Source organism: Apodemus sylvaticus, chromosome 13, assembly GCF_947179515.1.
Source record: "Apodemus sylvaticus chromosome 13, mApoSyl1.1, whole genome shotgun sequence".
NCBI classification, from domain to species: domain Eukaryota; kingdom Metazoa; phylum Chordata; class Mammalia; order Rodentia; family Muridae; genus Apodemus; species Apodemus sylvaticus.
This window is the reverse complement of record NC_067484.1, coordinates 13,220,408-13,235,938: the sequence shown is the minus strand read 5'-3', so window position 1 is coordinate 13,235,938 and position 15,531 is coordinate 13,220,408.

The window sequence follows — 15,531 nt, the reverse complement described above, 5'->3', positions numbered from 1 at the left end:
CGAGGTGGTATCCTAACTGTGACAGATGGAGACAAGATTGTTGTAGATGAGAATTTAAGGGCGATCATTCCTGAAGGCCATTGCATTATTCATGTGTCACAATACTTAAAACAAGGCAGATCTGGACATGATTCATAGACTGACAACCAAGTAAAGACAAGGAGACAAGGCTATCTGCAAATCAGAATGCCAGGGAGAACCAGTGACCCCTAAATGCAGGTGTAGAACTCACAGGCTCAGAAGGGGCTTACTACACCCATATCTCAATAGCAGACTGAATCTCCAGGACCAGAACACACATGGTCCTGATATTTAGTGCTTTTTGGGTATAAAGAAAGGGATATAACATAGCATATGCTGAGGGTGGGGGATTGCGGTTAGCAAAGGTCAAAAGATGAAAACTTAATTCCTAACACCCAGAAAGAGGCCTGCCTTGGTTGTGCATACGCTTCTACTTTGAGTCAAGACAGTGGACGTGCAGGTCTTGGGGAGCATAAAAGGGATATCACTTTGCCTTAAAGTAATGATTGTGTGCTATGTTATAGATAGGTTTTCAGAGAGAAGTCAGAGGAGAGATAAGAGATAGCTATGGCAAAGCTGGCTAGGTCAGATGAAGGTAACAGCCATGGGAAGGCTAGGAGGAGCTCTTGACAAGCTGTATGTACGTGTATGTCCAGAGAGTTTCCTAAGTTACACAGGGTTCAAGAGAAGACAGAGTCTGACGGTCTGAATGTAGATTATTAGAGGTGCCTCTGTGGGAGCCAGGGAAGGCTGTGGGGAACAGGTCCCACAGAGAAGGTCCAATAGCATCAAAAGTGCTGGGCCAACAGGACCAGACTCCCACACCAGGCTGAGGAGGTGCTGACTGGAAGCTGCCTGTATGGGCTTGGAGTCTGAGAGAGAGGTGTGAACTTGAATCACCACACACCGGTCTGCACAGAACACTGTGGAGTGAAGGGCAGAGGACAGGTGCGGCCTCCATCACTCCTCAAGGTTGAAGGGCCTGTGGCGGGGCACATTATGTTCCAGTCTCCTGTTCTTTGTCTACTTCAAATTCGAAGACTTTATCTATCTGCCACTTCTAGTACTTACTAAGGCTCTGAGACTTTGGGCCTCTCTGATAGATTCTCGGATATTGTCCAGTGGCGAGAGTCTTCCAAGTATCCCTTGATGTGCAGAAGCAACTCCAAACTCCTTTTTGGAATACCTTCTTGGTCTTCTAGATCCATAAAATCTCAGTGGGATTTCCAAAAACAACTGCCCTGGCGAGCCTATGAGTGCAGAGTCTGGGTGGTTCCCGTGAATGTGCCCTTCCCCTTCTGCACTGCAAAGGGACCATGCCATTCCCACCGTTTCCACCCCCACCAGGTCTCTCTGCAAGCTGGACTTCTTCTGATAGAGGGAGGAGCAAAGGGAGGCCAGGCTGTGCCTCTTTGGCCCTAGGGACCCTCCTTGGGGACACTCAGGCCTTGCCTATTCAAATGTACAGCTTTGTTCTTGCATCTCCGGAGGGAGGGCTGTGCAACCTTGCAGAACCTCCAAGAAGGCACTTAGCATATTTCGTATTTATAGAGCCTCTCCACCAACAGACTTGCTGCACAGGTCTCATTTCATTAATCCTCACAGCAGGGTGTGGATGGTGGGTAAGAATTGTCAATTTTACCTAATGTGGGGGCAGAGCTGCAAGAGGCTAAAAGAGTTGCCTAAGGCTGTTGGATGAGTCAGTTCCCCAGCCGAGGCTGCAGCCTTGATTCCTGTCTCCTGCTCGCCACCTCACACTTCCCTTCAGAAATAACATCATAAAAAGCATACTAAATCTGAGCAGAAGATCAAATCCTTGTGATGCTCAGCATACCACTTAACCTTTCCCTGCCCTGATGTCTGAATCCATAAAATGGGGCTAATAATCCCTGCCATCTACCTTGTCATCGAAATATTATGAATATTAATCTCAGTGATCAAACTCCTTGGAAAGAACTGCCACATAAATTCAAGGTTCAGGTTAAGATCAACTACTTGTATATTATTCAATGATTAGAGAAACACACCAGTTTTACATCACAGGAGAGAGCGCTGACCACAGGAGTAAGATTTTTGAGTGTCTACATTTTATTTAAAGATGTGTAATTATTTGCTTTTTATGGGCAAATACATGTATGTGCATCTGTATGTTTGTGTAAATATGTATGTATGTATGTATGTATGTATGTATGTATTATGTATGTTCATGTGTGTGTGTGTGTGTGTGTGCGCGCGTATGTCAGAGGACAACTCACAGTGTGGTTCTTAGGCACCACTGATCTTGCTTTTTTTATTTGTTTTTGCTTTTGAACAAGGTCTCTCACTTTCTGGAAGGCTGCTGGGCTTGTCTGAGTGCAAGTGTGCCCCCACTCCTGTTTTTATTTTATTTTTTTATCATGGACAAGGAGGACAAGCACTTTACAGCTGATCCTCCTCCCCAGGTGAGACATGGTGCTAACTTCCAATAACTGTACGTAGGCCCTGGGAGATGGCTTACGTTGTTAAATGTCCAACAGTTTTCTAGATGCATCTTTCCAAGCTTTTGCTTTCCTGTAAATGATTGCAACTTTTTCAGATGTTCTCCCATTTATAAGAAGATGGAAAGGTCTTGTGGTTTTGTTCTCCTGTGCTTGGTATTTCTGAACAAAGTCCAACATCCTCTGTACCTACAGAAATGGTGGTGAGTCTTGGATTTATTTTCCTTTCCCAATCTGGTCTAGTTCTCCACATGACTTAGAGCAGTATACTCCAGAGTTATTAGTGTCCGAGGTGGGGTGTTTGCCACTTCTGTTTGAAATCAAATGTCTGATCTTATCTGCTGTGACAGCTTTAATGCCCTTCTTCTCTGACAAATTTTCAGTTGGGAGGAATGCAAACAGTGGCCTTGGTTGCAGGAAGGACTTATCTAAGCAAGCTCACACTGGCAGCTTGATCATTAAGGAACAGCAGACCCTGAAGTAGCCACTTGCTAGGAGGAGGGGAAAAGCTAAAATAAACAAATCTTTACAGACTCCTCCATCACTTCCTTGTCTGTCCTGGGACCTGGTATAGGAGAGGCACAGAGAAATTTTAGTCTAGCAGTGTCACCATTAACCTGGGCATTGAAGGCATGCATGGCAGAGGCAAACAGGAAAGAGAGCTAAAGTTCAGGAGTTCCTGCAACTTAACTCAGGTTACCTGTGATAGAGATTGTTTCCAGCATTTGGAAATGCTGGATTCTATGTTCCTTTCTGGGAACACAGTACTCTGAAGATATGGTTGCCTGCCATTTGTCTATAGGCCTCACACACAATTGAGTTCCACTGACTTGAGAAAGTTTCCACCTTAGCCATCCATCCACATGGGAGCTCTCTAAGGCAGTGGTCAGTTCTCACCCTGTGAGTCAGGACTCCTTTGGGGGTTGAATGACCCTTTCACAGGGTTCACCTCAGACTATCAGAAAATACAGATATTTATATGATATTGCATAAGTAGCAAAGTACACTTATAAAGTAGCAATGAAAATAATTGTACAGTTGGGGGTCCCACATCATGAGAGACTGTATTTCACAGCATTAGGAAGGTTAAGAACCAGTGTTCTAAGGAAAAGTAGAGTCTCAGTCACTGTAGAGTTAGAAGGAGCTGCCTATGCAAACACCAGACATTTGTGGGAAAAAGTTCTACTTTATATATGTCATGGGATTATATTGTATCAGTAGAGTGGAACATTTTAAACTGATTTCTTTAAAAGGTTATTATTATTCTATTTTATGTGTACTTGTGTTTTGCCTGCTTGTACGTCAGTCAGTGTGCCACAGCACCATGGAAGCCAGATAGAATGCCAGACCTACTGGAACTGTTGTGGGCAACTACGTAGGTGACAGACAGTTGTAAGCTCCCCTGTAGGTACTGAGATACAAAGTTGGGTCCTCTGAGCAACAACTTTGCTCTTAACCCCTGAGTCATCTCCCCGGGCCCCTAAGCTGACTCTCTTTTGGTTGAGTCAAAAATGCATATGTATAGAGAAAATCAGAAAAGAAAGATAAATCACAGAAACTTGTGAGTGTTACTTAAACAATAAATAAAATTGAAATTATCTCCAGATAGTATGAAACTTTTGTTTGAGCATAATCTTTAGTAAACTGTAAATATTGTACATATTAAATGAAACTTTGAAAACAACGTTGTCTATGGGCTGCAATATTAAAGCCCCCAGATGCTATTCAGTCTCTTAGTGGCGTGATTTACCTAGTCCCTTAATCCTTTGCATATTACTACCAATGAGTGGACAAATTGCTGGCTCAGTACATGCGAAACCAACTGTTTGATTTCTTTGGGGAGGAGACACGATGGGTAATAGGTAAAATGATACCCTCTCTGTGGACCCATCTCTAACTGATTTTCCTTTTCTTCGTAGGAGCATCTGGTAGATCCTAAGACCTGAGAGTTATAAGATTTTATTTCCAACTGATAACTTTTTTCCTCCTTTTGTGTCAGTGACTTTGGCAGATTGTCCCTTCTTGGGAAGTCTTGGTTAAAGTAATGAGTAAATTCCAAAGTCCTTGATTATTTTTTAATGGCTGCAAAATGACTCTCTTCCTCTAATTGAATCATATCCCATGTCAGACTAATTGGGAACTAAGCCTCTCCTGCTTGTCACCATTACAGGCCAGCAGAGTTAGACTGCTCCAGCCTGTTCTGCCCTCTTTACCGCTCCCACTCAGATCCTCACTTTTGCCATCACTTAGAGCCCACTGCCTCAAGGTATGGGTCGGCCTTGGCCCCTGAGGAAACTCTCCCTGCCTCCTTTTGCATGCGACCTTCTCAGTTGGTCTTGCCTGTGGAGCACATTATGCTTGGGTGATCCTTGGTTTGCTGGTAAACAAACCCATTAAGCTGCCTAGTAGTTGGGAGTGTTTCAGGAGCCAAGAGGCTCCCGTCATTTTTTGTTTGTTTAAAAAGAACCATTAAATAGTGTTGGGTTTTTTTTTAATTTTTTGTTTGTTTTGTTTTGTTTTTGTTTTTGTTTTTGTTTTTAGTTTTGTTTTTTGGTATTTTTCAAGACAGGGTTTCTCTGTGTAGCCATAGCTGTTCTGTAGACCAGGCTGGCCTTGAACTCAGAATACCTGCTTCTGCCTCCCAAGTGCTGGGATTAAAGGCATGTGCCACCACTGCTCAGTGAGTAGTAGATTTTTTTAATTTATATTTTTATAAAACGATGGATTCATAATGATATTTTCAACTAGAGCATGCAGTGCAAACACTAATTCCTCTTTGACCATTTCCTATTCCTCTCCCACCCCAAATCTCCTTTCTTCCTCCTAAATACTCCCACTTCTACTTTCATATCATATTTACATGTGTGCATGTGAACACAGGTGTGTGAATGTGTGTGTGTACACATGTGCACCCACACAGGTGTGTGTAATCTAGGTTTCACATGTGCAAATGTGTTTGCTTTTCTGAGTCTTTCTTACGTGTGTGATGCTCTCTGGTTCCATACATTTCTAACTTAGTTCCACTCTTTGCTGCTGAATAAAACTCCATTGTGTATACAAGCAATGTTTTCTCTATTCATTCATTGTTGATAGACACCTTGGCTGATTCCATAGCTTGGCTATTGAGCATTGCTTAATAAGTAAAGTAAACTGGTTCTTTGGGTATTTTCCCAGAAATGGAATAGCCAGGTCATTCAGTGGATCTATCTTTAGCTGTCTGAAGAGCTTCTATTCTGATTTGCATCTTGGCTTAACCCATTTATATTCCCCCCAGCAATGTAAAGGTGTCCTCTTCCTCACAGCCTCAGGAGCACTGCTTTTGATTAAATGCTCTCTGCAGCGGTCCATCTGCTGAGAATTCCCATAGTGTTTCCAGGTGCAGCACAACACAAACTCCAAGATCCGGTGCTCCGCTACTATGTAGGTCCTGGGATGGGGCTCAGGTCCTCAGGCCTGGCAGCAACGCAGAGCTAAGTCACCATTGCAGAGCTAAGTCACCATCGCCCGCTTTATATTTTGGCTCGTTGCTCAACTATCAGTATTCTGATGGCTTCCTTGTCTTGCCTTAGAGATTTTGTTTGGCAGGATCCTAGTCCTGAGGCCCCTCCTGAGATCTCCCCAGAGCTCCCCTCCTCTCCACAGTGTCTCGCTGTCCTTGTGCCAGGCTGTTTCATTTTCTATTTGCCCTTCCAGACTTCTGTCCCAAATGTTTTGTAAGACTCACCAATTCCCTTGCCTCCTTTTCTTTCTGAAATCTGGTTAGCTTGATCCTCTGTCACACTCATTACTGAAGATGAGTCATCTGGCCATGCAGACAGACCTCTAGTTAAGTCACAACAACCCTGAGGGGGAGGGTCCAGGACCTCCATATGATCTCTGCTCTCCAATGTCGCCTTCCCAATTTATACCTCCTTACATCCCCTTGCATCCCCCAGTTCGTGGCACAGTCTCACTGATCAGAGATAAAAGAAGAGGGTTTTTTTTTTTTTGGTAAGTGACCTATCTTCCCTGTAACAAATGCTCATCCATTGTTGGGGTAACATTTTGGGGGAAAGAAGGGACTGAACTGAATCCACCTGAGCCTGTGTTTTTCCTTCTCTCCCAAGGCCTCCTTTCCTCCTTAGGTCCTCTTTTCTCCATTGCTTTCTCCTTCTTCGCAGGCAGGACTTCTTTAAATGTAGAGCCTTGTCTTGACAACCTGTCTCCTTACTCTTCCTCCGGCTCACACTGCACCTCCATGGTGCGGTATCACTGTATTGGTTCTAGACCCCACTTTCTCTTTAGCCTATACCCTGAAGACTTTTATCCTAGCACTTTGCAGACTCAACATCTTGTTGTTTTGTTTTGCTTTGTTTTGTTTTGTTTTTTCGAGACAGGGTTTCTCCGTGTAGCCCTGGCTGTCCTGGAACTCACTCTGTAGACCAGGCTGGCCTCGAACTCAGAAATCCGCCTGCCTCTGCCTCCCAAGTGCTGGGTTTAAAGGCGTGTGCCACCACTGCCCAGCGTAAACACACCATCTTACAGAAAGCTTTGGCTCCTCCTCAGTGCTCATAGCACATGGTCTTTCAGCAGCCTTAGTGGGGCTGACCCTCCAGAGGTGCCCATTGCCCCCTTAAGCTTCCAGACACATCACCCTTTGCATCACCCTCCCCATCTCATCTCTCTCCATCACTGTGCTTGGATTTCACTCTCTTGTAGAACCACTCACTCACACCAGAGGTTCCCTGGTTTCTTTTGGGTCATCTTTGCTTTTTCATCTGTGCTTGTAGGATGGCATCCAGTCCATCTTTAACTCATGACTCCCAAAGTTACATTTCAAGCTACATTGCTCCATCTGTTCTCCCTCCAGTAGGGGGGCTCCATAGCTTCACCAGCGCCTCCAGGATCCTTGCCTCCGCCCTCACCCCACACTCATACTCAGTCTCCGTTGGTGACTATGTCTTCAGCATCCCTCTTTTTCAGCAGTCAAAGATCAGTCATATGATAGCTGAGTCTGTACCTTTAAGTGGCTCCCTATAGAGAAAGTGGCTACCCTGGAGCTTCATCTACACTCAGGGAGTCACTTGAGCTGTAGTGTTCATGACTCTGTAGACACATGGCCTCTGGTATTTCCCGCCACTGTTTACAATGGCTCCTCTCTCAGCTATGACACATTTGTTCATTTTTCTTTACCCACAGGTCTCCTATCTACAGAATGCACATGTAATGTCCCCAGCTCAAATTACCCATCATCTCTCACCCTGGACATCATCTCAGTCCATTCTGTGTCCCCTTTGCCAGTTTCTGAAGCTCTCATTTGATTGGGTATCCATCAATCAGTCCTTTCACTAATATGTAGCTCTTTGAGGGGTAGGTCTCTGTTCCTTTGCTCATTTGCAAACTACATTCTTGAAGCTAGATACAGTACTTGACATTGGTTAGGGACACAACAATACACATTAACCCATGCACTACCTCTTCTTTGTGATGAGGACATTGGTTCTGGAGATACCTAGAAGGTTTGGCATATTAATGGAACTAAGATCTTGGCTAATCACTAAACATGGACATTCTTCTGAGATCAGCAGAAATAACATCTTCAAGAGACAACACAAACAAAAATTAAAACTTCCAAACAGAACTTAATTTAGAGAAAGTGTTCAATTCCTCATGTTTGTGCTGGGAATGTTTATATTCTATATTTCAATAGCACCACTGTAATGTTGATTAGGAGAACTAACATAGACCTCTGGGAACACTACATCTCCCAAATCACTCTAGATTTTGAAGTTAGTTTTGACTTGAGGTCTTATTTTGCTATTTTGGAAGCTGAACTACATTGTGTCTTGTCAATCTTTTCAAGACTGCCTTGTCCTATCAGCAATGGTACTATTTACTTATAAAAGCACCTTGCAACACTCTCCTGTCAGTCTGACACTATAAAGGGAACTCTGAAATTGAACAACAAATTCAGCAGAATGTTGCAAACTAAAGGCACTGAATTAGAAATGGCATTTTGTGGTACAATGAGCCCTTCTGATTTTAGCTAATTTTGTGACATTTGGTAAAGTTCCAAGTTATTCTGTATCATAACATCTGCCCTACAAACTGGAAAGTATGTAGAAATAAGCATTTTTATGCTAGGGGAAGCAGTACCGTAATTGTTGTATAGATGTGTAACACTGCTTCGGCAATAATACTTTTGGTAACTATTGTCATCTTCATTGACTTCTATGTCCTGATAGAGCTTACTGCTGAATGAGTTGCATGGCTTTTTTTTATGCCTTTTAAAGATATATATTTAGATAGATTTGAATAGCTACCCAGTTTTTTAAAATACGATTTAGTTCCAGTGTGTGATGTGTAGAGAGACTTCACCTGGTACAAACTTGGATATGTTGAGTCTTACATGGGTCAGGCACTCCCAAGTCATGTCTTAGAATAGGGGTGAAGCAGTTCTCCCAATATGCTCTCATTCTTCCAAGCTCTTGGCATTTTGCCGTTTTTGTTTTCTAACTTTAATAACCCCCTCCCCCAACATACACACACCTTTGTGTTTCCCTATGCAGCAAAAAGTAAAGTCTTTCTATTTTATTTTTTTAAGATTAAGTCTTTTTTCTTTTTTATTATATATTTTTATTTTCTATATTCTTTGTTTACATTCCAAATGATTTCCCCTTTCCCAGTCCCCCCCTCCCCATATGTCCCATAAACCTTCTTCTCTCCACCCATTCTCCAATCACCTCTCTCCTTTATCTCTGTCCTAGTACTCCCTTCCAATGCTAGATCAAGCCTTTCCAGGATCAGGTTCCTCTCTTTACTTCTTCATGGGAGTCATTTGTTATGCTAATTGTGCCTTGGATATTCAGAGCTTCTGGGCTAATTAATATCCACTTATCAGAGATTGCATTCCATGTGTATTATTTTGTGATTGGGTTACCTCACTTAGGATGATATTTATTTTGTGTACAGGTGCCTATCTGTGAATGTGTTTGTCATGAAAGCTCAAGTTCCCATGGCTGGCAGAAGAGAACACAGGATCCTCAGAAGCAAGAGTTGCAGGAGGCTGTGAGCAGCTTGTGTGCTTGGGACTGAACTAAAGTCCTTTGCAAGAGCACCAAGTGTTCTAACTGCTGAGCCATTTCTCCAGGTCCAAAGAGAAATCTCTTTAAGGTAGTTATTTTGTTTTTGCTGAAATATATATAAAACAGTGTTATTTTAATTGCTTTCAACGTTAAACTCAGTGGCCAATTTTACAACCACGTAGTACTAGGTTTGTATACCCACAATTATCATCCAAGTGAGGAACTTCTCCCCCTGCAAACAGACCCTATCCATTTCAGCCTAGCCCTTACTGCCCTTGGCATCCTTCCCTTTCCCTCTGTCCAGTGGGCCGCACTGCTCCAGGAATCTCACAGTGATGGACTCCCCCTGCACTGCTCAGTGTGTGGCTGATATCATCAGTGTCTTCCCGGCTCACCTGCTCTGTGGAAGTGTTTGTTTTTGTTGCTATCAGTGAAAGGGGAAGAACACAGAGTAAAGTCTCTCAGAGAATCCAAGTCTCCACAGGATTTGTTAAGGACTGTTCACAGCCTGTCCTTGTGTGAGACATGCGTCAGGACTATTCTAACTGAAGTCTCTGCTCCTCAGAACCTTCTCAAAAACTCCAGGATGCTTTCAAGATGCTTCACATAGCCCTTCAGCCCTCAGGATTTCAAGTGCTGGATATATCTTCTATGCTAGTTGAAGGTTGGCTGTGGGTGTAAGGTAGCCTGAGAGATCTTAGGACACAGAACCTTCAGGGCTTCTCGTCTCCTTACCAATCACAAAGGTGTATCCTAAAACTCTGTCCCTTTAGTAGGCTATGGGACACACAGGTCAGAACAGTCAAGACCAAACTCCCAGCACCACCTCTGCACGGTCAGCATGTACCTGTCCCTATCCTGAGCCAGCTGGCAGGGCCACATTGGCTTTTTTCACCTCTGCCTATACCAACTCTTCAGGTGAACCTTCTCTCACATGGTTCCTCTGGAGGTGGACATGCAGGACTCTGGATTTCTACACTCCTTAAGCAACACGTCCCTTTCTTTCTGTCGGAGGCTCAAGAACTCTTCTTTTCTTCCTCAGTTCCAAAATCCCAGGGACACAGGAGGTTTGTATCAGTTGCTGTTCTGTTACTGTGATAAAATGTAATGACCATGGCAACTTAGAAAAGGAGCATTTTTTTTGGCTCATTGTTGTGGTGGAGAGGCACGGTGGCAGGCGGCAGGTGGCAGGCATGGGAGCCGGAGCAGAGAGTGGAAAGTCTTGAGCCACAAGCAGTAACTGAAGAGAAAACTAGTATGGCTCTGAAAGCTCTCCAGTGACAGGCTTCCTCCAACAAGGCCACAGATCTTAAATCTCCTCAAACAACTGAGGACCAAATGTTCAAGTGCCAAGACAATGGGGATATTTCACATCAACCCACTGCAAGGCCTCTCCTTCCTAAGTGTCAGAAGCCACCTCTAGACTCTCTTTCATCTCTGGTTTCTGGACCAAGCCACCTAGGGTTACCAGGTATGTTCTTGGAGGCTGGCAAAGTGAACTCTATTTCTCTTGAGTCTACCGCACCCTTGGTTTCACATGTTTTCCCATGTTCAGACTTTTGAGAAAGTAAAGCACGTCCAGACTGCCTGTAAAAGAACTCTCCAGAAATATCCCCCAGCAACACAGACAGGGTAGGTAAAGAAACAGGCTGTGGACTGGACCGAGGAACATGGTCAGCAGCAGGCGGGTTGCAGGACCACAGGGTTCCAAACAATTCCCCTCTGATGGTGAGTTTTCAAAATTGATCTACAGAGCAATGCTGACAGTAGATTTTCTGCCAGCAATAAAGGTGGACTGATTCACAGAATAATTACTGTATGCAAATGAGTGTGATTCTCCTCTGCCCTTTTATGGGTGACTCTGCTCTGCCATTCATCAGGGCCACAAATTTCACTTGGGAAGAGATGGATTTAAAGAGACAGGCGCCCCTGGAGCTCCATGGTGAACTTACTAAATCCACGCTAAGTGTCTTCATAAATAGAAGCACATATGCCAGAGACGGGCTGCCAGGCTTTGACATTTTTATCTACGTAATGTTGCTTGGAAAATGGGGAAGTACTCTCCCCTGAGCCTGCTACTAGAGCAGAATATGGGGTTCTATGCACCCAGGGGGCTTCACTCTTCAGGGGGGACCTCTTGATAAAAGAAAGTCAAGACAGAAAAAGAGTTCTTTCTAGCAGGACTGAGATCCCGACACAAAAGAATATAGGACGTCTGAAATAAAGTGAGCTGGGCTTGATGCTAAAATGTTACAGATGGAAAACATAGTAACGCTGGGAGTGAAAGCTAAAGCCTTAAAGCCCTCAGCTGACAGGGCTGGGGGGCAGACGGCTCCGTAGTGAGGATTTCTTGCTACCCTTGCAAGGAACCAGGGTTCAGTTCATAGCACCCAAGCTGTCACTTTAAATCTCCCTGTAGCTCTAGTCCCAAGGGGTCAGGGGCCCTCTTTTGCAATTACTAGACACCCATATACAAGTGTGTGCACTCGAACATATATAAATAATAAAAATAAATCTTTAAAAAACAAAACAGAAATGATGCCTTGGTTCATATCTTTGGCCTTGGTGCTCTGAGACCTCAGGATGATGCACCAGACAGATTTTCCGGTGCGGGTGGGTCTGTGTGCCTACACTGCTGTGCCTGCAGCTTCGTTATCATCAGCAAACCGTGCGACCTGAGGAGGCTGCAGGAGGAGAGCCCGTCCCCAGAGCACCTGGTACATCCCAGCAGCTTCTGCCTTCGCTCCCCACCCCGCATGTCTACCCACACCTCCCCCGGGCAGCAGGAGTATCATAAATGCACAGGCCTCACCTGTCGCTGTGCTGCCTTGTTACCTATGTTATAACAATGTATTGGATGTTAGGACTTCCCAAACATATGTTCTTTCCCTGTCAATCCCAGAAGAAAAAAGATAGGACAAGGTTCACATGTCTACACAAAGCATACACCATTGCAGGCCCTCATACCCTTCCTCAAAGAAAGGTCAATTAATATTTAAATGTTTTGAAAGTACCAAACTCTCAAGACTCCCTCATGTTCCTTGATGCTTCATGTCTTCTTAGGGGATGACTTGAAGAACATGGGTTGCTTCGAGATCAAAGAAAATGTGACAATATTTCAATCTGGTGCAGTCCCCAGTTATACCCTTCAAAGGAAAAGGAATCTTTCTACTCTTCAGAAATTATAGGACTGAATAACATTACTAGGTGGCCACTGATTTTATCTCCAACTTCTCAAACTAAACATTGTGAGGAGAAAGACCAAATCCACAACTGTCCAGTTAAAGCAAGCTTTATTTAATATTGGTCATGTAGATGGACACTGGCCAGGTCCATACCCAGGATACCCCAAGAAAGGCATTGAACTAGGTCAGTCAGGTCTCTAGAAAGGCCAAACCCAGAAGGCGTCTCACCTTCCACATTCATCCAGAGGGCACAGTCATCCTGATCTCCTTCCTGTCTGCATACCTCCTGCTTACATGTGATCTAGCACATCCAGTACAGCTGGCGCCATCAACCTGGTTAACTGAAGTGAAAACACATGGCTTGTTATCTTACAGGAAGAGCAGCCCTGAGCATTCCAGGAAGTTATTAGGCTTGCAGGTTAACTTTACACACCAGAGTCAACATCATAGACCGAGGAAGAGTTTGAGTGCACACCTCAGGGATTGACAAGAGCATCCTGGCAAAGTTTTCACCAGACTGGAGTACAAGGTTACTGTTTTGCAGGTGGCCCAAGGAATAGGAATTCTGCAGGTAGTACTTTGTTTACTCTTATAAATGTGTACATGTGATGATGGGATGCCAGCAAACAAACATAAGGTTTATAAACCTTGAATGCGTGTTTTGTTTTGGGAACTAGTTGTCCCACTGGCCTGGAAATCAGCCAGTGGGCTAGGATGGCTGGCCAGAAATGTCCAGGAATGCTCATGACTCTGCTTCCCCAGGCAGCTTTCTTACATGGATGTTGGGTTCTGTTTCTAACTGAACCCTCTTCCTAGCCACAGCAGCTACTTAAAACACATTCACTGGAGCCTGTGACACTAGTGTCCTTTCATGCTTGGTCAGTACAAAGATCGGCCTTTTGGTCCGTTTTAGCAAACCTTGTTTGTTTGTTCACTTTATCTTCTCTTGCCTCCAAAGGTGGCCTTGCCTGTAGTGAGTCTTTGCAAACCAAGCTCACCACAGTTTCCTTCAGCTAGCCCAAGAAGTGGACAGAGGCTGACCTTGAAGATTAAGCTGGCATCCATGGAGGTGGCCCAAAATATGTGACTCAATTGCCAAAACTTCTGCAGGTATCAGGAAGAGGATTATAGTATGGAGGAGATCTGGTCAGTGGCCCCAGGGACAGTGCTAGAAGCCAGCATGAATCATCCCTGAGTCTGGCTCCTGGCTTATGGGACATTGATAAAGGTAGACTTCCCAACAGGCTGACAGGAAAAAGGAACGTGTGATTCTTTTCACCCTTGGGAAGCCAATCATATAACCTAATGACTTCATCACCCTTTGGTTCATTAGCCCACACCTAAGTCACCGCATCTGTGTTCTGTCGGTCAGAGGATCTGATTAGACATTCTAGGGAAGCAGCATGGTTCATGCGCCTCACAGTAAAGGATCCAAGGGCTCAGTTCCCCTCTCGGACAATAGCTGCATGTGCCATGCATACTGCTGCTCAGTCTTCACACCCAGGGATCACTTTTGACCCTCGTGGGTGTGTCTAACTAGACCCCTGGTGGTACAGGCATGGGAGTTCAGCCTAGCAGAAAATCATTACTGTCCCTAAAGAATTAAGAAATGCGTGCGTGTATTTATTTTTTTTTTTTGGTGTTTGTTTAGTCAATTACATGATTCTACAGTGTGCACATTGTAGATGAAAGGATCAAATCACAAAGTCATAAGGTTAGACACTCCTGTTAGATACCACGTTCCCATCTACCTGGCTTCTGGGTTACTTCTTATAGAAAATAATAGCACGTATCTATCTCTTGATATTTGGTTTCACCAAGTGACTTGTTTTGCCCAGTGAGCTGTGAGCAGAGGCAGTGGGCTACATATTGTTTCAGCCCTTATTCAGAAACCAGCTACACTCCAAATGATAGCACCTTATCCCTTAAAGAGAGAAGTTAGTCTAGGCAATGTAAAGTCATTTAAATGGGCACTTGATAGGCAGTGGTGGTACACGCCTTTAATCCAGCACTTGGGAGGCAGAGGCAGGTGGATTTCTACGTTCAAGGCCAGTCTGGTATACAGAGTGAGTTCCAGGACAGCCAAGGCTACACAGAGAAACCCTGTCTCGAAAAGACAAGAAACAAACAAAAATGCAAAACAAAAATAAAGAAAAAACAAAAGAGAAAAGAAAAAACGCGCACTTGATAATTGCTCTGTCCATCTCCCATTATCAATTACTCCAAACTCAGCCAATATACCAGTGTATCTCTCAATATACCAGTGTATCTCTCAATATACCAGTGTATTCCTCAGTATACCAGTATATCCCTCAATATATCCCTCAATATATCAGTGTCCCAATGTATCCCTCAATAAATCAATGTATCTCTCAATATACAGTGTCCTCAGTATACCAGTATATCCCTCAATTTACCAATGTGTCTTACAGTATATTCCTCAATATACCAGTGTATCCCTCAGTATACTAATGTATCCCTGTATTATTCCAGTATCCCTTCCCCACTACTGGTATCTTTGTTTGTAGTCTGTACCTCTTAATAATGTTATGTACATAGACGCTGGCGATTATGTTAAAATTCAAACCATGTCAAATCATCTTGGTGCCCTCCTGTGGTGTCCTATTAAATTTAGAAAAATATTCAAACTTCTGCCCATGGTGCCTGCCACCCCATGTGATCCCCTCTGCCCACCTGTCTCGGCTTCCCACGTGCACTTTGACCGCATTCACTGCCCTCCAGAAATGCCAGCCGTGGTGTCACATCCCAGAACCCCAAGATGTT